This window comes from Carassius carassius, chromosome 23 (assembly GCF_963082965.1).
Source record: "Carassius carassius chromosome 23, fCarCar2.1, whole genome shotgun sequence".
Lineage (NCBI taxonomy): Eukaryota > Metazoa > Chordata > Actinopteri > Cypriniformes > Cyprinidae > Carassius > Carassius carassius.
Window position 1 is genome coordinate 14,131,455 of NC_081777.1, and position 21,837 is coordinate 14,153,291.

Here is a 21,837-nt window from a genome sequence, read left to right on the forward strand (position 1 = left end):
GAAATGCGCTCTACGTTCAAGAGCTCAGATCGGAACAAACCCGAGCCTCAATGTCTGCTGACCTTGCAGAAACATACAAATTGACATAGCCAGACTAGACTATTTTAGTACAAATTATGAGCTTACTGACGATTTTTTATAAATCTTGACAAAATTATAATATATTAAGTTTTTTTTTTTTTTTTGCCTAGTTAGTTTTGCCTACGTTCCTATGGCCCAATGACGCTACGATGAGCATTTACGTTTTACAATTTTTTTAAAATGCGGGTCGGGTACAATATTTTTTTTTATTTTTTTTTTTGCGTTCTGAGTTACGGGCAGGTTAGTTGAAAACGTCGGTCGGGTGCGGGTTAATACATTGACCCGCGCGTCACTGCTCCACATACCACTCCAAAGAGCCGATTCCCTCCTTTACTTAAGCCCTTCGCCGAGATCTCCAGATCTCCTCCATGGCCCTAAGCCCTGTATCTCCTGTGTCTCTGCTGGTTCTGCCCAGCATAGAATCTCCTGTCTTTCTGCTGGTTCCGCTCTGCATAGAATCCCCTCTGTCTCCTCAGGTCCTGTCCATCCCTTCCTCATCTCCTGAGCACCCCGATCCCCAGTTAAGCCCAGGAGGGGCTCCCAATCCCCAGTTAAGCCTAGGAGGAGCTCCTAGGTCCTTTGTCCTGCCCCGTAAGTTTTCCAAAGTATTTTTTATATTTTTGTGGGGGTGGGGGGGGGGGCAGTAGTGATCCAGCCATAGAGGCCGAGGCGGGGGTTGGAGCCGAGGCCTTAGAGCCAGATGCCTCCCTATGGCCTCCCCAGTCTCCAGATCTGCCCTGGAGGCCCTCCTCTACTCCACCCTGTTCCTGTCCTGCACCAACTGCACGTGTCAACTTGTTTATTTGAGCAATAAAAGGCTTTTGAATTATGTCAACATGGTTATCAAGTGTTAAGTATAGTTACACACAACAATAAAATAGAGAAATTTTACCAAAAATAGTTTGGTAAACAGTAGTATTGGTGCCTATACATTTACAAACATTATAACAATCATAATCTAACAATATGATGAGCAGGAATAAAATATTGAGCACATAGACTTAAATCAGGCCTTAATAGAATTACATAACATTTAGGTAGAAAAATACAAAACAGAAGTCCAAAAGTGGAAGCAAGAATGGGAAATATCTCAACAGCCACTGTGTATTTCCCTGGTGAGCTATTGTATGCTGGTATAAATGAGATCCACACAGTAAAAAAATGTAAGCGTACTAAATGTAATGAGCTTATAGCTCATTGTATCTGGAAGTTTCTTTTCAAGGAAGGCAAGGGCAAAACACATACAAGAGAATAATCCAATATAACCCAGTACCAGGTAAAATCCTAGCAGCCACACATCTTTACATTCTAGTACAATCTTACCACCCTGACAGGACGTGTTTTTGTAGGGGTAAGGAGGTGCTAGTGCCAGCCATCAAGCACAAAAGATAACTTGGCCTGTTGTGCAGCAGAAAATAAAAAATAAAAAAAAATCCCTGTGCTGTGGAGTGCCAAATAGCTTTAGAGAAATGGAACCAGGCATAGTGGAATGAAAGGCAACAAGCAACACAATGGTCTTGACCAGTATGCATGAGATACATAGAACAAAGCTGATCCCAAATGCAGCTTGTTGGGCACGGCATGTCCATGGTGAGGGCCGGCCCACAAACACCAGTGAACAAAGGAAGCAAAGTTTGAAAGACAACAGCAGTAGAAAACTCTTCTCAGAGTTGTTGGCCTTAACTATTGGTATGCTTCTAAAAAGGAAGAAAATCAGTGTGATAACAGTTGCTACAGTGACTCCAAAGAGAGACAAAGATATGAGAATGATGCCCATGATTTCATGGGATGAGAGGAACTCCTCTATGCCAGCAACACAATAAACCCTTTCGTTGTTTGGCCAGTAGTACTGGGGACATTTGATACACAGTAGTGACTAGTAGACAGAAAAAGACACTTTGGTTCAACAAGATTTCCAAAATGTATACAATATTATTACACAACTATGAAAAAATCAGTTTTGGAATACTTGATTTTTTTATTCAGAATATTGCTCATGGCATTCAGCAGTCAAATGTTCAGCAGTCAGCAGGAAGTCATAAACCATTCTGTGCCACAAGTCCCAAAGAAAGATAACCAACCAACCAACTCTTTCACAGAACAGCTTTCAACATTAACACCACTAGAACAATTATTGACAATTTCAATTCGGAGAAGAGATTGTCAAATTTGTTTTTCGTAATTGAGATGCAACACCGGACATCACATGTAAACCCATGAGAGTTATACACAATATCCTTAAACACTTCCCCCACCTAGCAGAACCAGACTGAAATTCCTAAGGGGTGGGGGGGGGGGGGCTTTTAACCTCTGATCTCCACAGAAATCTTTGTCAGATAATGACACAGAAACTGTCTTTTTTTTTACATATATATGGACCAAAATGAACTCAAAGGGACTTATAAATGAATATCAGTCCATCGCTTCACTCCATATTCATTTATATGTAACCCACACATTTGACTATCATGTTATAATCACTTATTGTGTATGTCTTTTAATAACTATTGGATAACTTAAGGATTCATGGGTTTATGCGTGGGTTTATGTGTTAGATTAGTTTATGTCTTAGATTTATCTAATAAAGCCTTATTCATATTGAAAAGAGAAGTATCTTGTGTTTTGTGCTTACAAATTAATGCCTTAAACTGCCGATCTTGTTACTGTGCTAATTGATAGTGTTTTCACTATACTTTGGATATTAATATCCAGCACAGATTTGATGTTAAACGGCTTGTTCAGTGAATCGCAGGGCGTCTCAGTGATCAGCCGTGAAACAGTGATTCTGTTCGTATTCCCTTTAAAATCTTAAATGATTCCCTTTGAGCTAAATTGACCTGTTTCCCTTACATTTGTTTTATGATGTACATGTGAACGAAAATTGAGTGTAATCTGAGAACATATTTGTAAATCTACTGTACCAGTAATGTATGCATTTCTGTGTTAATGTTCAAAGCAACCAATGTTTTTACTTTAAAATTAGGTTAACCTATACGATTAAATTTTTTGTCTCAACAAAAGTCCATGTTGGAAAAAAAAGTGTTGTTTTATTTTATTTTAATAAGTCACTCACGCTTACTTTAGTAGCCTAAATCCTTGAATATGTCTTTTATTTTGTCAATATTAACTTCTGGCATCACTCTATCAATTAAAACATGCATTTAGTCATACAAAAATCTAACTGGAATGAAATGTTTTGGAAAGTCTTTGATTTTCTTGCCATATAAGACTTATCAATTGAAATAGATGTCAAATGTCTAAACTTTTACAACATTACACATTGCTATATCAGTTAAAACCCTGTAGATGCATACAAATATTAAACAGGAATGAATGTGGTAAGTCAAGATGGGATTTTCTTGCCAAAGACTTATCATTTGAAATAGACGTAGAACGTCTGAACTTTTACAACATTACACGAAAGGCTAAATATTTTATTTCAAGTAGTGCATAGAAAAGCATCTGGTGTCTGGCATCTGGTGTCTTTGTATTTACTGTTACGACCATGTGAGCGAAGATTGTAAAACATCTAAAAGGTTTTCGGTGTTTGCAACTCAATTGTAAACTAATTAGTTTTGCAGGGTTCTGGCCAACATTTTGTGTTCAGTGATCAAAGGGTGACAATTTCATTTCAAAGTTCATTTACCGGTCAAAAGGATGTGAGATCTTTTAACAAGTCAGACCATATAGGAAAATGTTGTTTAATTTGAGTTAATTTAGTTTATTTTAGTTACATTTATAATTTTTATTAACCCCCTAGATCTTTCAACCTCAACATAAACGCACTGAGAATGCATACAAGTACACAAACACAAGCATACAATCACAAACAAAACACACACACACACACACACACACTCACACACACACACACACACACACACACACACACAAACGTAAACATACAGAAAACATGAACATGTAACCAAACAAACACAAATATACCCCAATACAAATGTCTCACAGAACTAACAACAGATCAGACTCTCTTTCTCACTTTACAATTGGCGTAGTTAACTATGCTGTTTAAAATAGTTTAACAAGTATTATTTTTTCAGCTTTCATGTAGGATTCATGTCCACACTCAAGTGTTTTTAGCAAGAGTCCAGAGACAAATGAAAATATGAAAAAATTGAAAAAAAAAAAACTTTTCTCTTTAAGATGTTATTAATGACAGACTAAATGCTTTAGATTGTTTAAAACAATTGAGTTTATGCATTTCTCTTGAATGTGTGTACAGTAACCGTTGCATACATGAAGCACAATAAATACATAACCTCATACATGCATTGTGGTTGATGTTAATCAATAATAAAAAAAAAAAAAATACTTTCATAACTTACTTTCTTTTCAAAATACAATAAACTTTCTTATGACTTTTTTAACTGCAAACAACCGATTTGGTTGAAAATTAAAAAAATAAATGAATAAACAGATCAATAAAACGTACTCGGTTACTAACGTAACCTCGGTTCTCTCTAGAAGAGGGAACGAGTACTGCGTCTTAGCTAAGACGCTACGGGAAAAGTCTCTTTTCACGAAATACTGAAGCAAAAAATTATCCTTAATTTTGAATTTTTGTAAAGCGCTTCGCGCCCTTCATGCCACTTCATGAAACGGGTGTGGCCCAATCCTATAAAAGGAGCTCGAAAAGGCTGACTCACCTGATTTATTTCATCGCCTAAGCGAACCAGAGTGAATCGTACACACGGCAGAGAATGCAGTACTCGTTCCCTCTTCTAGAGAGAACCGAGGTTACGTTAGTAACCGAGTACGTTCTCTTACGAGAGCTCTCTTGTACTGCGTCTTAGCTAAGACGCTACGGGAACCCCATGTAAAACGCCGTGCGCAGGGATCACACACCAATAAACCTGAAGCAACGCCCAGGATTTACAGTGCACAGTCACCCGAGGGACTCACAGAGAGTCCAGGACAGGAGGGGGGGGGAAGCCCTCCGTCCCATATCTAGCAGCACCCGTAGATGCGGCAATATGACATCACACAGCCGAGGCAAGGCCTGACCAATGTGGCAATGCGGGTCTTACGCAATACTGCCCATATAACAGTCGGCAGCGCATAACGCTCACGAACTCAGAATTCCCATCAGGGCCCTGATTCGACTATACCGACAGCAGCCTTGCTTGCAAGGCGGGAACCTCCAGGTTATAGAACCTGATAAATGTAGACGGCGAGGGCCAACCTGCCGCCATACATATATCCTGCAAGGAAATCCCAGTAGACCACGCCCACGACGAGGCGATGCCCCTTGTGGAGTGTGCTCTGACGCCCAGTGGGCACTGAAGGCCCATAGAAGCATAAGCTAACGCTATGGCGTCAACTATCCATCTGGATAGAGTCTGTCTCGAAACAGCCATTCCCTTGGAACGTCCACTGAACGAGACAAACAGCTGCTCCTTCTGTCGAAAGACAGCGGAGCGAGACACATAAGCTCTTAAAACCCTAACAGGGCAAAGAAGACTCGAATCTCCATCCTCTCCTGACACCGACAGGGCAGACAGGGCAATAACCTGAGCCCGAAACGGCTTGTTGAGGGACTTCGGCACATAACCGTGCCTAGGCTTGAGCATGACCCTTGAGTCATTAGGCCCAAACTCCAAGCACGACTGGTTCACCGAGAGCACGTGCAGGTCACCCACACGCTTCACTGAAGCGAGAGACAACAAGAATACTGTCTTGAACGACAGATGCTGGAGGCTAATTGATTGGATAGGCTCAAAAGGGGGACCCTTCATGGCCTCCAAAACCGCTGCGAGGTCCCATATCGGGACTGACGGAGGTCTGGGAGGATTCAGCCTCCTAGCTCCTCTAAGGAAGCGGATGACCAAATCGTTCCTTCCTATTGACTGACCGAGCGCTGTTTCAGAAAACGCTGTGATAGCCGCCACATAAACTTTGAGCGTGGATGGGGCTCTGCCCTTATCCAACAGCTCCTGTAGGAAGGAGAGAACCTCCGTCACCTCACAACTAAGGGGTGAACATCCCCGAGCTGTGCACCAGCTGGAGAACATCGACCACTTCGAGGCATACAGCCGTCGTGTCGACGGAGCTCTGGCCTGAGTGATGGTATTTAGCACTCCCACTGAGAGATCAGCGGGTAACCGTTGACACCCACACATGGAGGGACCACAACTCCGGTTGAGGGTGCCGAATCGAGCCCCTGGCCTGCGAGAGGAGATCCCTCCTCAACGGCACCCATCAAATCTGGGAACCATGGTTGGTTCTTCCAAAAAGGTGCTACAAGCAGTATTGAACATCTCGTTTCTCTCACCCGTTCCATCCCCTGCGGAAGGAGGGAGACGGGAGGGAAAAGCATAAAGCGGGCAGCACGGCCATCTCCGTGACAGCGCGCTTTCGTTCTTGGAAAAGAACGCGGGGCAGTGAGCGTTTTCGTGGGACGCGAAGAGGTCCACCTCCGCCCTGCCAAATCTCTCCCACAACAGCCGGACTGTTTGCGGGTGTAGAGACCATTCGCCCGTGGGAATGTTGCTTCTGGACAGCCTGTCTGGACCCAGATTCTGTAGCCCAGGCACATGAACTGCCCTCAGCGAGCGCAAGCTGCACTGAGCCCAAACCAGGAGGCGTTCCACCAACCTGTACAGGTTTCGGGACCCGAGACCGCCCTGGCGATTTATGTAGGACACCACAGACATGTCGTCCGAACGGACTAAGACGTGTTGTCCCTTGTTTCGGGGACAAAAGCGCGTCAGCGCGTTCTCCACTGCCAGCATTTCCAGACAGTTGATATGTTGGAGCTTTTCCCGTTCTGACCACAGGCCAAAGGACGGTCTGCCCTCGAGCAGTGCTCCCCATCCCGAAGTGGAGGCGTCCGTCGACACCATCTTCACTTTCGAGGAAGTCCCCAGGCTTACACCTGATTTGTACCAGTCGTTCGCTGTCCAGGGTTTCAGGGCTGTAACGCAGCTCTGATTGACCCTGAAACGTAGCCGACCAGATACCCGCGCTCTCAGCCAGAACTGCAGGGGGCGAATGCGGAGCAGGCCCAACCGAAAAACTGGAGATGCTGAGGCCATGAGACCCACTGCTGAATGCCCAACGCGCGCTGTGGTGAAAGCCGCGCCGTCATGGAACGTGAGTCCAGAGCTATACCCAAAAACAGTCTCGTCTGACTGGGGTTAACACTGAGACCAAGTTTCTCGAGGTGATCGAGTAAAATGGCCCCGTGTTCCACGAGCTCCGCCAGAATCAGCCAGTCGTCCAAATAGCTCAGCACTCGCATGCCTCTGAGTCTGAGAGGAGCGAGCGCTGCGTCCACGCACCTCGTAAACGTACGAGGAGCCACGGACAAGCCGAACGGCAGGACTGTAAACTGGTATGCCTGGCCCCGAAGGCGAATCTCAAGTATCGGCTGTGACGTGACGCTATCTGTATTCGAAAATAAGCGTCCTTCAGATCTATTGACATGAACCAGTCCCCTCTGCGAATATGCGCGAGGAGTTTCCTGGTTGAAAGCATTTTGAAACTGCGTTTCGCCAATGCTTTGCTCAGCTGTCCTAGATCCGGTATGGGTCTGAGAACCCCGTCTTTCTTGGGCACTAGAAAGTATCTGCTGTACAGCCCCCCCTCGCTTTTAGCTTGAGATACAGGCTCCACAGCCCCTCTGCTCAACAGTTTTAATATTTCGGCTCGAAGTAGGTGTGCTACTTCTGTTTCGACCGTAGTTTGGACGCGCGCTAAAAAGCGCGGAGGGCGTCGGAAAAACCGTAGCGAGTAGCCTACCTTTATAATGTCTAGCACCGAATCCGAAACCTCTGGAAGCGCTGACCATGCGTCTGCATGAATGGCTAGGGGTTGGATGCGAAGCGCGCTCTGTTGGCTGGGCAACGGCAGCGCTTCGATGTGCTCTAACATGGGCGTTAAGCCTGTGACATTTGAGGCGGGGAGCGCGCTGATTACAGCGGGCAGATCGCTCGTCCTCGACCCCCCCACAGTGCTTAACCGAGTGAGGGAGGGCTGAGCGGGTCCCGTGGGACTCGTGCTGTCTGTGTGTAATTGTGGGCTGTAAGCGTGCACATTTACTGCTTTAGACTCGCTGTCTGCCTGGGCAGAACGAACGTGCACAGGTTTCGTTTTTACAGAAACCACATGACGCGTGTGACATAGTAAACGTGCCCACTCCTCAGTGCCCACAAACACTATGCAGTGCGCGCGATCGACTTGAGTCGCTTTTATGGGCGTGAGCCCTGTGTGAAGGGCTGTGCTTATATGTGGTTTTATGTAAACTTATATGTAACCCACACATTTGACACACTGTTGTGATAACGGCTTTTGTGTGCAGGCAAGCGGGCAACTGTGCAGGCTTGCGCGTTGCAGAAAACGCTGAGAAGTCACAATTCCTGGAACTGAAACAGCGGCGCGCTTGGGTGAGAGCTCGGCCACAGCGGAACTCGTACACCGGTGCTTCGATGAAGCAGCAGGAGGCGGGGGGTGTGGCTGAGAGCTTCGCGAGGCTGGTCTAGCACGACTCGCTGCAGAACCGGAGCGCTTGCCATGTCTGAGAGCGTCAGCCCTAGATGCCTCTCAGCCACCGTAGCGGAAGCCATAACTCGTCCCATGGCTTGTGCAGCGGATTTAGTAGCGAAGCACTCCTAAAATCCACGAGACAGATAGCCTCAGGTCCCATCTTGTCCAGTTTACAGAGGAGATCACCCTGGAATATCTGCAGCCATCGTGTGTAGTGCAGACTCAGCCTGCTCAGCAGCAGAAAATATTCGCGCGAGCAGAGGTGACGTCATGCAGCAGGCTTTAGATGGCAACACCGCTTTTGTCCGCCGTCCAGCAGAGGGCGGACAAAGGTGCGTCGCTATCGCCTGTTCCACCGACGGAAGTGACTGGTAGTTCCTGTTTTTAGCATCATCCAGTGTGGAGAATGCTAGTGAGACAGACGAACGAGTTCGCGCTGAATATGGAGCGTTCCAAGCCTTTGCCACCTCTTCGTGAAGCTCAGGAAGAAATGAGGCGGGCTTTGAGAAGTACGCTCATCCGAAAGGAAACTACCATCCAGCCGGGAACGAGAGGGGGGCCGCTGGTGCAGACCACTCGAAGCCGAGACTCGTCGCGGCCAGCGTGAGCACTCGCCTCGGCTCCTTCTCGATGTCAGCTCGTTTGCTGGGCTTCTGAGCAGAAGGCGTGAGATCCTCGGAGCTCGCCCAGCCCTCACTGCCCAAAGCTGAAAGAGAGCGCGTGTCCTCTTCCCCCGACACGGCCCTGAGATCGACTTCCTCGGACGACGCGGCGGCAAACAGCGGGCGCTGCCCATCGGGAAGCGATGCAGGGGAGGCCGGTGAAGCAGGGCGAACCGGCGAGCTCGGTTGAGCTGAAGACGGTTCCAGAATCCGCTGGAAGCGGCGCTTTTACGGCGCCTCAGCGCAGCGGAGTATGCAGGCTCATAGAAAAAGGCCAAGCGAGTCCTCAGAGTCACCATGGCAACAGCTCGAAGTGAGGGCTCCTTTTATAGGATTGGGCCACACCCGTTTCGGCGGGAAGTGGCATATCGGTCTGATGTTGCATCAGCCTGCGCTCGATAGGCTGTGCAGTTGCCGCAGAGCAGCCAATGAGCGAGCGAGCCGTCTCGCCTATGGCTGTGTGCTGCTGCAAATGCGCTTTACAAAAATTCAAAATTAAGGATAATTTTTTGCTTCAGTATTTCGTGAAAAGAGACTTTTCCCGTAGCGTCTTAGCTAAGACGCAGTACGAGAGAGCTCTCCTAAGAGAAACAGTGTTATGTTTCTTAGTTAGAATGCTTATAGTTTGTAGTAAAATCACATATATAAGCTAAAACATTTTTCTTTAAAAAAAACACCCTCATGCACCACGCAGATTTCACAGACACTCCTCACAAACTGCCAACAAGGTCCTTAAGCTCAGTTTTAGAGCTGTAGCTGTAATCTGTATAATTTAGCTGTAGCTGTAATCATTAACATTTTCATAATTAACTGAAATGTAATTATTTTTCTCTAACTGTGACTGATTACATTTATTTTTTAATCTAATAACATAATTTAATTATATTTAGCTGACCCCTAACACTGTTTATGCATTATAACCAGGGGTGCACATAAGTGGTCCGCAAGTCCGTATGCACAACCAAAATAAAAAATGTGTAATGTAAATATGTTGTGACAGAGAATTTGCATACTGACAAGAAAACGCTTTTGTTTATTTATTTTTAGACGCTTTTTTCCATAGCGATGTACAATTTGGGAATACATAAAGCGATTTTTATGAAAGAGGCAAACAAATAAAGTAGTAGTAAATATTAGCATTAGAATTTTAATAATATTATCACACACTATTATTTAGTTTATTTACTATTATTATTATTTTTTTTAAACTAACTAAATAAAGTGTAATAATATTATAACTATTATTAATTCATTTTTTATAGTTGCATTTAATGGGTCACGCTATATGCAGTGTGAGGACCAAACCAAATCTCCAGGTTCTCTTATGAGAACCAGGCTGAAAAAATGATGTGCACCCTTGATTATAACAATAATAGATGGTGAAAGAGTTCATTAACCTCTTTAATGTTAAAAATGTTGACAATATCCCTTAACACTAGTTTGGCAAACAAGGGTTTGCTCATAAAACAACCCAGACCCCCCGACTTGAAAGCACCGTAACAAGTATAGCCATTGCAGAAATGTATTTTAGAGATGCAGTAAGATAAACTCTGGATGCACGATTGAATGACTTATCACATGTTTACCAGATTATTACAATACCCTGCTTACCTATTTATGATGAAATATGTCTGTAAAAATATCTTTCAAGCTCAACATGCAAAGAGAGAGAGAGAGAGCTCAACAAACATACAAGCATTCTCCAGAAGGGTGCTGATGATGGGGGGCTCTTCATTTAATGAAGACAGAATGGATATTCAGACAACAGCAGCAGGACACAATTGTCTTTTTCTAAAGATAAAGAAAATCATTTGGTTTCAGGAACAGCAAGAGACCAGTGGATGACGGCCCACTGAAGCACCATCTATATATATATATATGGTTAGCTGAAATGGCTGCCACATAAACTTTAAGAGTGGCTGGTGTTGCTCCACCAGAGAAACAATCTTGAAGATCGGCACCTGATGTCATTCAATTTCTCTGGGTCTGCGAGGAATCAGCTGGTGGAAAGCGGCTGATTGTTGATTCGCAGCCCTATACTTCACCACCACCGAAGTGACCGTTTCTCCAAACAAACCATCCTTAGAAATAGGGGCTTCCATGAGAAAAGATATGTCCTTTTCTTTAATGTCAGTGAGATTAAGCCAAAGGTGGCACTCAACCGTAGTCAAGTAACCTTTATTTATATAGCGCTTTAAACAAAATACATTGCGTCAAAGCAACTGAACAACATTCATTAGGAAAACAGTGTGTCAATAATTCAAAATGACAGTTAAAGGCAGTTCATCATTGAATTCAGTAATGTCATCTCTGTTCAGTTTAAATAGTGTCTGTGCATTAATTTGCAATCAAGTCAATGATATCGCTGTAAATGAAGTGACCCCAACTAAGCAAGCCAGAGGCTACAGCAGCAATGAACCAAAACTCCATCGGTGAAAGATGGAAAAGTTTACTCGACCAGATGCGGCACTGAATAAAACGGCCGATTTTGTCAAATAGTGTGTCAAATTTCATTCAACCTCCCCTGCAACACATGGCAGACATGTAATACTTAATCTCTGACTCAAAAAAATGTCATGCTTTCAGTGATACTGAAAGTGAAAGTATAGCCCTACACCAAGCACAAACGGTGAATCTTTTGCCCAATGTAGATGGTCCTTTACCCAATGTCAGTGGTGTGAACAATGTTTCCCGGGGTCGGAGTGTTCATCGCGAAATCAGCAGGCATGTTAGTGTTGCAGGGAACGAGGCGGGAGATTTTTACCGCGCTAGACATGTAGATTTGTCTTCTGACTGTGTGCCTCTCCGCAATCGTGGTGACAGTATTGTAGTGGAGACTTTGTCTAATGCCACTGGGTATGTTAGACGAGGTCGAAATATTCATAGGACAGTTAGGGGGCAACGTGGAGGCAGGCTGGGGAGTCGCAAAGACAATGACAGTAGTCCGAGCTGTGCACACTCTGTGCGCGCGAGGCATATCTGGCCGTGCTGCTCGTTGCAGGAGCAGAGGCGATGTGACACGGGGCATAGCTTTTGAACTAAACAGGTCTTGTCTACTTGTGTTTGTGTGTCATATGAATAATATATATGTGCCCCATACATGTAATCAGAGTGCCTGCTGTATGTAGTAAATTGAAAATCCCAACCGCTACATGCATTCGGTTTGTTTCTACTATTTATTAGTAATGATTTACACAATTTGTTTACTACTTACTATTTACCTGAGCATTCAGTATTGTGCAATATAGCACACAGAAGGTGAGGGACATTTTGGGGGGAAAGAAGTGCTGAATTTTATCATTTAAAAACACGTGACTTTTCATGAAAATTCTATAATTCAAGATGACCACCACCATATGACGTCATAATATGCAAATTAGATGGGAACATGTAATCCCTACATAAACATCGGGTCATCCTTAATATTTTTATAATTGACAGAAAGTCTCTATCTTTTATCACTTTTAAGATATAGCCTTTTGAAATTAAGATGTCAAAATCGAACGTTTTAGGAAAAAACCTCTGGCGCCTAAAGGGTTAACCACTTAGCCAGCACCCTGACGCCCTCATCCTGAAAGCCCCTAAACTTGCACGTGTCAGTGTTTACGAATAGATTAAATGAAACGGGACAAATTTAATCTTGACAAACTATGTATCATTATAAAGATCTAAGCCTCAAGCATCAACGACAGATCGCTGTTTTTCAATGGAAAGCTTATAAAGACTGTATTTGCTACATTTGTGTAAGCAGTACACATAAAAACATGAGCAATGGAAACGCTGTACATACCAGATCTGTCGTAATAACGAGTCATAAACAAATCCACAGCTGTAATTCCCGGTTTAGTTAGAAAGGTAAGGGTCCACTCAACGGCATCTCATGGAGCACGTTTAGTCCAACGAAGCAATAATGTTGTAATATGGATCCACCGGAAAAAAGAATGAAGGAAAGATAGGCAAAAGATAGTATATTTGAAATTTGGTGCTCCCTCGTGACGCGCTCTGACGCACCTGTCAGCTGATGGAGGCGGAATTTATAGCGATCGCCTTTTTCTTTGTTTCTTTTATTTTTCAACAGTTTTTATATATGTGAGAGTGTGTTTTATGTTGAATGTGAATGTATCTGTTTGATTACCATCTGTTTGAGTGCAAATCAGCCCAAATCAGTTCGCTATTACTGCATGATCACGGCTATCAAAGTGAACGCGTCTATATGAATAGAGAGAGTGGATTATTTACTTATGGTGTATTTGTGTTATTACCATATGTATAAGTGGCCATCAGCACTTATTTGCATCGTAATTCATAGTAAATGCTGCATTTCTAGCAATCTCAGGATTTCTGTAACTGGCAAACAAAGTTAAATCTTTTTTATTACTTTTTTTATTTTTCTTACTGAAATATATTTATTGTACTTTTCTAGTGCTCAAATAAATCACTTATATGATGTCTAAGTTTCTGTCTAGTGTTTTATAATGGAAAAAAAACTATGCAGTGGTATGTTTAATGACTAAATAGTTTATAGAAGCCTTCAATACTGTCGGTAAATATTTTTTTTTTTTATATTTGGGGGGTGTAGACATAGTCTCATATAAATATTTACATGAGTCTCATTTTTCATAATATCTTATTGATTTGAAATAGAAACTCATGAGACATGTGACTTTCAACCCATTACTTTTCTAGATTGCTCCAGGTATTATTTCATGTATTTTCATATCAAATAAAAAAATATTTAAGTGTGGTAAAAAAAATTCAAGGCACTCCAGAGTCTATAACTTTTAATATTTTTGAGCATTATCAAATCTGGTTGATAAAAAGTAAAGCCCAAAGGGTCTTCTTTCCAAAGACACCAAAATTATGTTTGTAACACACTGAAGTAGGAAACTGTTACAATTATAAGTTTGGTAGTGTAACACTAATGAGCGGATGGTATTTCAGCCATCTGTTCCATATGAATGAATCCTGACTCTCTAACACATTCTGCACTCAAAGACCAGAACGTGAGTAAACAAGGACCTTCGTTCTACAACATCTTTCAACATAATTCACCATTTGGGCGCCGCGATGTCAGCAACCTCCTATGGGGGGTGACATTTATTACGCCTTCGAGAGAGTCCAGAAGTTACCCACGTGAGCAGCCTCAAAGGAGAAACGAAACACCCACATTCCTAAACACACACACACAACTTTTCTCTACGCTCTTTATGTAAGTCCTTAATAAGATGTATTTTGATAGGTTTGTGCTGGGTTAACAGAGTTAACCAGTTATGCGATGGTTATTATTTTCTGAATTATAACTTGGAAATGTTTCTCCTAATTAATGTTCTCAAATAGAGTCATGATTCTGTAACTCTACTCCTGACCAGGTCATAAAACTTTATGACCCAACTCACAGAACAGCAAAGCCAGCTCACTGGTACCTTTTTAAAACGTATTTCTAAACATATTGACTGTGTTGCCTTTTTGGTGCATTAGATGTTTTCCATAATCAAAAATTGTAGTATCTGTAATTTTATCGTGTGTTTAATCAAAATTATATGCATGTAGTTAAGAACAACTCTGTATCTCTGTATCCCTGACTCACAAAATTATGGTTTATGGTAACTTTATAATCGAAAAAATCCGACTGTGTCGAATCTCGACGACATATTACAAAAAGATGCATTGTTTCAGAAATACAATCTTTCTTAGGAAAAATGTTTAATTCTGTCAGCTATAACTCACGCGAGTGGGTGTTTACCCAGAGACAAAGGAACGTTGTTCACGCTTCAGATCGCGGACGTTCATTGGTTGTTCGCGCAAACAGAGGCGTGAACCAGTCAAGCCATAAGAACTGAAACCAGGAAGTTCCTCTCTCTCTTGGCTCTGGCTCTTGGTCCTCTTCTCTTGTCCTCTTGTTCTGCTCTTCTATCGTCTCTGATCTCAGCACGGCGGCTGAGAGAACAGCCTGTTCTCGTGGCTCCTTTGGGAGCTTTCATCTCTGTTTTCTTTTGTTATTTGTACTAAGTTCCTCTCTACACGAGGAAGACAAACTCTGAATCATTACGTACGTTGGACCTTTCAAATATAGTCCGCAGCAGCCCCGGAAGACACGAGAGAACATGCCCAATCCCAAAGAGACCACATGCAAGTATTATTTTCTAGAGAGATTTAAATGCTGCTTAAAGTTTGTCTATTGCCTTTTCAAGGCGATCTGATTCCTTGTTGTCTTTCAAGGGTTACTGTCTGTGAGTTTGCATAACTGAGCGATTATTCTGTGATCGTGCCTATTCTCTCACCTCTCTCTCTCATCCTCTCTCACTCATTCTCTCTCTCTCTCTCCCTCATTTGGATTATGTCTTGTACAAAGTTTACTGTCTGTATTATCGTACGCATATTTACTCTGTGTGAATCGTAGTTTGATGTATTATTAGTTCAATGATTAAAACCCAATATATATTTATGATTGCTTCTGTCTAAAATGCTCACATCACGAGTCAATGAAATGTTTCATCTTAGCTACAAGCTCGTTACTTTTCAGTAACCAAAATTTCATAAGGATAGGAGAATGTTTTCATGGCCAGAAACTATTTTTCCTTGAATTATAAGAAGTGATAACTTTATTGAAAGTTGATAAGTTAATCTTACGGCCGTTTGCTGGACAAACCACTGTTTGATTTGCGGTACTTCACAGTAAGAGATATCACTATAATTGATATGAAGAATGGAATATTGACATGTTAATCAGTAAATTACAGTGCCTTGTAATGAGTTATTGATATATACAATTGACCTATCTTTCATCTTCAATAATTTTTATGTAACTGTCATATGAGATATATATATTAATCATATTCCTGATTAATTATTAAAATTCCCTATATATCATTTGAGTTAATTATAATGTACAACCCAGTGAGGCTACAGTAGATCACTTTCAGCTGTGAGTCCCATAATGGGGGGTGCTGGCTAACAGGTTAAAGAGATGGGTCTTTAATCTAGATTTAAACTGCAAGAGCATGACTGCCTCCCGAACAATGTTAGGTAGGTTATTCCAGAGTTTAGGCGCCAAATAGGAAAAGGATCTGCCGCCCGCCGTTGATTTTGATATTCTAGGTTTTATCAAATTGAGTTTTGAGGACACAGAGGACGTGGAGGATTATAATGTAACAAGAGCTCATTCAAATACTGAGGTGCTAAATCATTCAGGTTTTATAGATAATAAGCAATATTTTAAAATCTATACAATGCCAGTGTAGTGTTGACAGGACCGGGCTAATATGGTCATACTTCCTGGTTCTAGTAAGAACTCTTGCTGCTGCATTTTGGACTAGCTGTAGTTTGTTTACTAAGTGTGCAGAACAACCACCCAATAAAGCATTACAATAATCTAAACTTGAGGTCATAAATTTATGGATTAACATTTCTGCATTTGACATTGAGAGCATATGCCGTAATTTAGATATATTTTTGAGATATAAAAATGCAGTTTTACAAATGCTAGAAACGTGGCTTTCTAAGGAAAGATAGCTATCAAATAGCACCTAGGTTCCTAACTGATGATAAAGAATTGACAGAGCAGCCATCAAGTCTTAAACAGTGTTCTAGGTTACTACATGCAGAGTTTTTAGGTCCTATAATTAACACTTCTGTTTTTTTTTTTTCAGAATTTAACAGTAAGAAATTACTTGTCATCCAGTTTTTTAAATCGACTATGCATTCCATTAGTTTTTCAAATTGGTGTGTTTCACCGGGCCGGGAGGAAATATAGAGCTGAGTATCATCAGCATAACAGTCAAAGCTAACAGCATGTTTCCTGATGATATCTCCCATGGGTAACATGTAAAGCTTGAAGAGTAGTGGCCCTAGTACTGAGCCTTGAGGTACTCCATACTGCACTTGTGATCGATATGATACCTCTTCATTCACTGCTATGAATTGATGGCGGTCATATAAGTACGATTTGAACCATGCTAATGCACTTCCATTAATGCCAACAAAGTTTTCTAGTCTATGCAAAAGAATGTTGTGGTCAATAGTGTCAAACGCAGCATTAAGATCCAATAGCACTAATATTGAGATACAACCATGATTAGATGATAAGAGCAGGACATTTGTAACTCTAAGGAGAGCAGTCTCAGTACTACAATATGGTCTAATCAACCCAGCCATAGAACGGCCCGCTGCTCGAGCAGTATGTTTGGTAGCATGCAGTGCCAAATCTCCCCACAGCTCTTTCACAGCCTCGAGTATGATGCCTTCCCCTTCGTCAAGTTCTTTTAAAAGCTCTGCTTGGTAGGCCTGAAGAACCGCCATAGGATGTAGCGATGCGGCCGCCTGACCTACAGCAATGTAGGATTTCCCGACGTGACTCGACACGTCTTAGAAGGGAGAAGGGGACGAGACTTCCACACCGTGACTGAATTAGGCGCGAGATGTTTGGCGAGAGTCTCTACCACCGGCGGCATCGCTGAATAACCGATGTGCTGTCCTCATAGTCCAGGCCGCCCAAACCATGGCCTCGTCTGGTGCCTCGGCAGCCACAGAAGCAACACGGCATGGGTTGGACGCGGGGGCGACCTTAGAAAACACTACCCTCGAGCACAGTACTTTAAGCCGCAGGCTATAACAGTGGGGGCAAGAAGACCACAGAGTGCTGCCTGTGCGTGATGTAAACCCAAGCACACTACGCACCTTTCATGATTGTCTCCCCCTAAGATGAATCTGGTACATGGCTCCTTACACTTCCGAAAACTCATCGTGTCCGCGAAGAAGAGTTAACACTGATCAGGGGACTAGACGCTGAGAATGCAAGATGATTTACTTAGGGCACAGATGATTCGCTTTCCTGAAGGAAATGAAATGTGATCGAAATAGCGTGCGGCACCCAGGTATAATATCTGTACGCATGTTTGGGCCGTGCCAATTGCTATTTAGCCAATAAAATTGGAGGGATGTGTGGCAGGGGGGGCATGGTCTAGCGAAGTCTGCAGCGGGAGAGAGAATCAGGAGACGAGCGGCAAGTGAGTGGTTTGGGCAAAAATTATCAGCACCTGTTTCTTGTTCTAGTAATTGGCGTGGAGAGAGTATAAAATGCCAGGAGAGTCGGAAGCAAGCGAGAGAGAGACGGACTGCTGACTCAAGCCGGAAGCGGAAACCGGAAGGAGTGAAACGAAATGAAACTAGTGTTGATGTGTCAGAATAAGAGTCACCGTTTGGGTGTTTGTAACTTTTTAGTTCTTTTTGTTTATATTAAACCTGTCAGCAGCCCAGCCGACCCCTTTGTCCTCTTCCTTCCATCCCACGAACTTTGTTACAGGATGGTATGGTGCTTCAGACATTCGTCACACCGAAAGGTGTTCCCATACAGTGACGTCACCGCAGCATCGAAGTAACCTATGAAAGGGAACTCTTATTTTCTTTCAGGTTTCCAGCGCATGACGCAACGATGGCCTAATGTTATGTCATTCCCAGTTCCTTCAACTCGTCAGAAATTACAGCGGTTATTGGGAATGGCGAGATATTACCATAGCTTTTGTAAAAACTTTTCTTCAGTGGTTGCCACACTCACTGATTTGTTGAGTCCGAAACTGCATTTAAGTGGTCACCAGAATGCCAGTATGCTTTTGAGTCTCTTGGCTTTGAGCACCCTGTGTGATATTCAAAAAAAAAATAATAATAAACATCAAAAGTTGTACTCAACAATTGAAAAAGAGGCTCTTGCTCTAATTTTGGCCCTTAATAATTTTGAGGTTTATATTGGGTCCTCCTCTCGCCCAGTTACTGTTTATACAGACCACAATCTTTTCTTTTTTATTCATCAAATGGGTAATTCTGATCAGTGCCTAATGAGATTGGGCTTTGTTTGTCCAAGCTTTTAATCTAGAAATAAAACATGTAGCTGGCAAAAATAATGTCCTGGCAGATGCGTTGTCGGATGGTGATTGGTGGCTTTCTTTTTCAGTTCATCATTCACCATCTGAGGGTAGGGGTGTTATGCATGCCTCGCATATGCCCCAACCCAGAGTCCTCAAATAAATATTAGTGCTTATAGTTTTTTTTTTTTGTCTTCTCTAGTTTCTGATTGGTTGAGCTGGGGAGACAAGACTATAAAGTGGAAGGAGGCGGATCCTCTCATGCTCTCTCTGCCAGCCAGAGTTTTCTTCACAGCCACATCATCACATACTTTTTCTTAAATTGTCATTTTAGTTTGGAGTGGGGAGTCCCAGGCTGTTTCTGTTAGTTTAGTTATTTATTCATTTGTTTATGGGCTACCTGTCTCTTATTTTTGGTTACTTTTGTGAGTGATTTGTGTTAAAATAAAGCATTTATTTGGAATATGTAAGCCGTTGTCAGTCTATTGGGTTGGCCGTTAGCCCCGCCCGTCTCAGCGCCCTGAGGACCGCCCTCACATGCTCCATATGCCGCTGCCAGTCCCCACTATAGATGATAATATCATCCAGGTAGGCTGCGGCATATGCAGCATGGGGCCGCAGCACTCGATCCATAAGGCGCTGAAACGTAGCTGGGGCCCTGAACAAGCCGAACGGAAGCGAAACAAATTGGTGTAATCCAAACGGCGTGGTAAAGGCTGACTTTTCTTTGGACATGGGAGATAAGGGGATCTGCCAGTATCCTTTGGTTAAGTCCAATGTCGAATAATAACGAGCCGTGCCTAACCGATCGAGCAACTCGTCAATTCGCGGCATTGGATAAGCGTCAAATTTAGAAACTGCATTCACCCTGCGATAGTCTACACAGAACCGTACCGAGCCGTCCGTTTTGGGCACCAAAACTATCGGGCTCGCCCAATCGCTGTGTGACTCCTCGATTACCCCCATCCCCAGCATGGCCTCTAATTCAGCCTGAACTACCTTTTTTTTGTGTTCAGGCAATCTATACGGCCGGCTGCGAGTCCCGGAGCTGCTGCGCCAACACAAAGGGTCGGCCCGCCTCGGCCAGCTCCAGCGACCGGAAACGCTGGCGATGTTGTTCTGGGCTGAGGCCGACCCTCTGGAGGATGGCTCGTCTGAGGTCGGCGTAGACCAGGAGATTCGGGACGGGCAGTTGCTGGGCCGCCTTCTGGGCCTCCCCCGACAGCAGAGGGATGACACGGACGGGCCAGCTGTCCATCGGCCACCCACATGCCTCCGCCGTCCGCTTGAATAGGTCCAGAAACACCTCTGGATCGTAGGCGGGACCCATCTTGGTGAGCGGCATGTGGGCGGGCGGGGCGCTGGGGGAGGCCGTCCCCATCCGTCCCTCCCGGTCCAGCAAGCTCCGGAACAGCTCGCGGTCCTCCTGCTGGACCCGCATCATCGTCTGGAACCGGTGGTCCTGGTCTGTCCGCAGGTCCAGCAGGGCCTGGTGGTGTTCTTGGTGCAGGCCCGTGAGCGATGAAATGATGTCCGCAAACGGCGAGGATGATGTGGCTGACGGAGCCTGCATGGCGGATGCTCTCCTTCCTCCCGGGTTTCGGCACCAGTGTAATGATCTTCAAGGTTGGGGTAAAGGAAGGAGACCAGGGTTGGCGTACGGGGCTCGTGAGAAGCTTTATTTACAAAACAAAAAAATAAAACAAAGAAACAATCGCGGCAGGTGCGCGCACTTCGCAGCTTTCGCTTTCACTTTACTGTCCGTTTTCGCAGCCTTCTCGGTCCAGCACAAGTCCCCGTCTCTCTCGTCCTTCGCCAGCCTTCGCGCTCCTTAAATGGTTCCCCACGCCAATCACTGCAACGAGATCCAGCTGTTACTTGTTTCTCACCTGAACCACTTACCGCCGCTCGTCTCTTCACTCGCTCTCCCGTTGCAGACTTCGCTAAACCACGCCTCCCCCGCCACAGTGGAATCCTTAAAAGAAGGTGATTACTTTCCCCAACAATAATATAACAAATATAATATTTTTTCATCTGATGTTTTCAAAACCAAAATGGCCAGAATTAATCGAATCAGCTAATAAGAGATTCTAAATTAGGTGCAGAATATTTTCAATAATCTCAATCAGTCTCATTTTTAGAATTTACATTATTAATTGCTTCTCTCTGGGAGAAGATATGGAGTTCTATGGATTCTGTAAATTAAATAGATATGTTAATTATTTGTTCCTGTATCCATTTGAATTTTAAGCTTGATGGTATGTTTGAAGATATGTGGTAATGTTTGATGTCTTTTTGACTTTTTTATTTATTTTATTTATTTATTCGTCTGTGCAGCATCATGAAGTCTATAACACATTTAATTTCAAGGGCAATAAAGTATACTTTAACAAAGGTGTAGCCATAGGAAAGGAAAAGTGGAGTGGAACCAAAGGTGTGGAGGACTGATGTTCGGAAGCCTGTGGAAAAATTAGGGTGATGATTAACCAAGGCAGAACCAGAAAGATGAGGGATCCCGGCAGAAGCAAAGGGATGACAATACACGGTGGAGACAAAAGAGTGAGGAGCCATTGGTTCCACAGGCTGAGAAGGCGTGTCCAAGGTGGAGCTTGGAGATCCAGGTGCCTAGGCAAAGCTACAGACAGCCTAAAGGACAATTTATACTTCTGCGTCGAGGGTACGCCGTAGTGTACGTCGTAGGCTACGCACGTAGGTGACGCCGTCGTGAGCATTTA

At 43.6% G+C, this 21,837-nt stretch overlaps 1 protein-coding gene and 1 pseudogene across 2 annotated transcripts in view; one reads left to right on the forward strand and one right to left on the reverse strand.

The window, feature by feature from the left end:
* LOC132101347 (extracellular calcium-sensing receptor-like) overlaps positions 1 to 21,837 on the forward strand; it is a 98,219-nt gene that overhangs the window by 21,097 nt on the left and 55,285 nt on the right. The window lies entirely within an intron of this gene.
* Positions 1,033 to 20,483, reverse strand: LOC132101130 (extracellular calcium-sensing receptor-like; annotated as a pseudogene).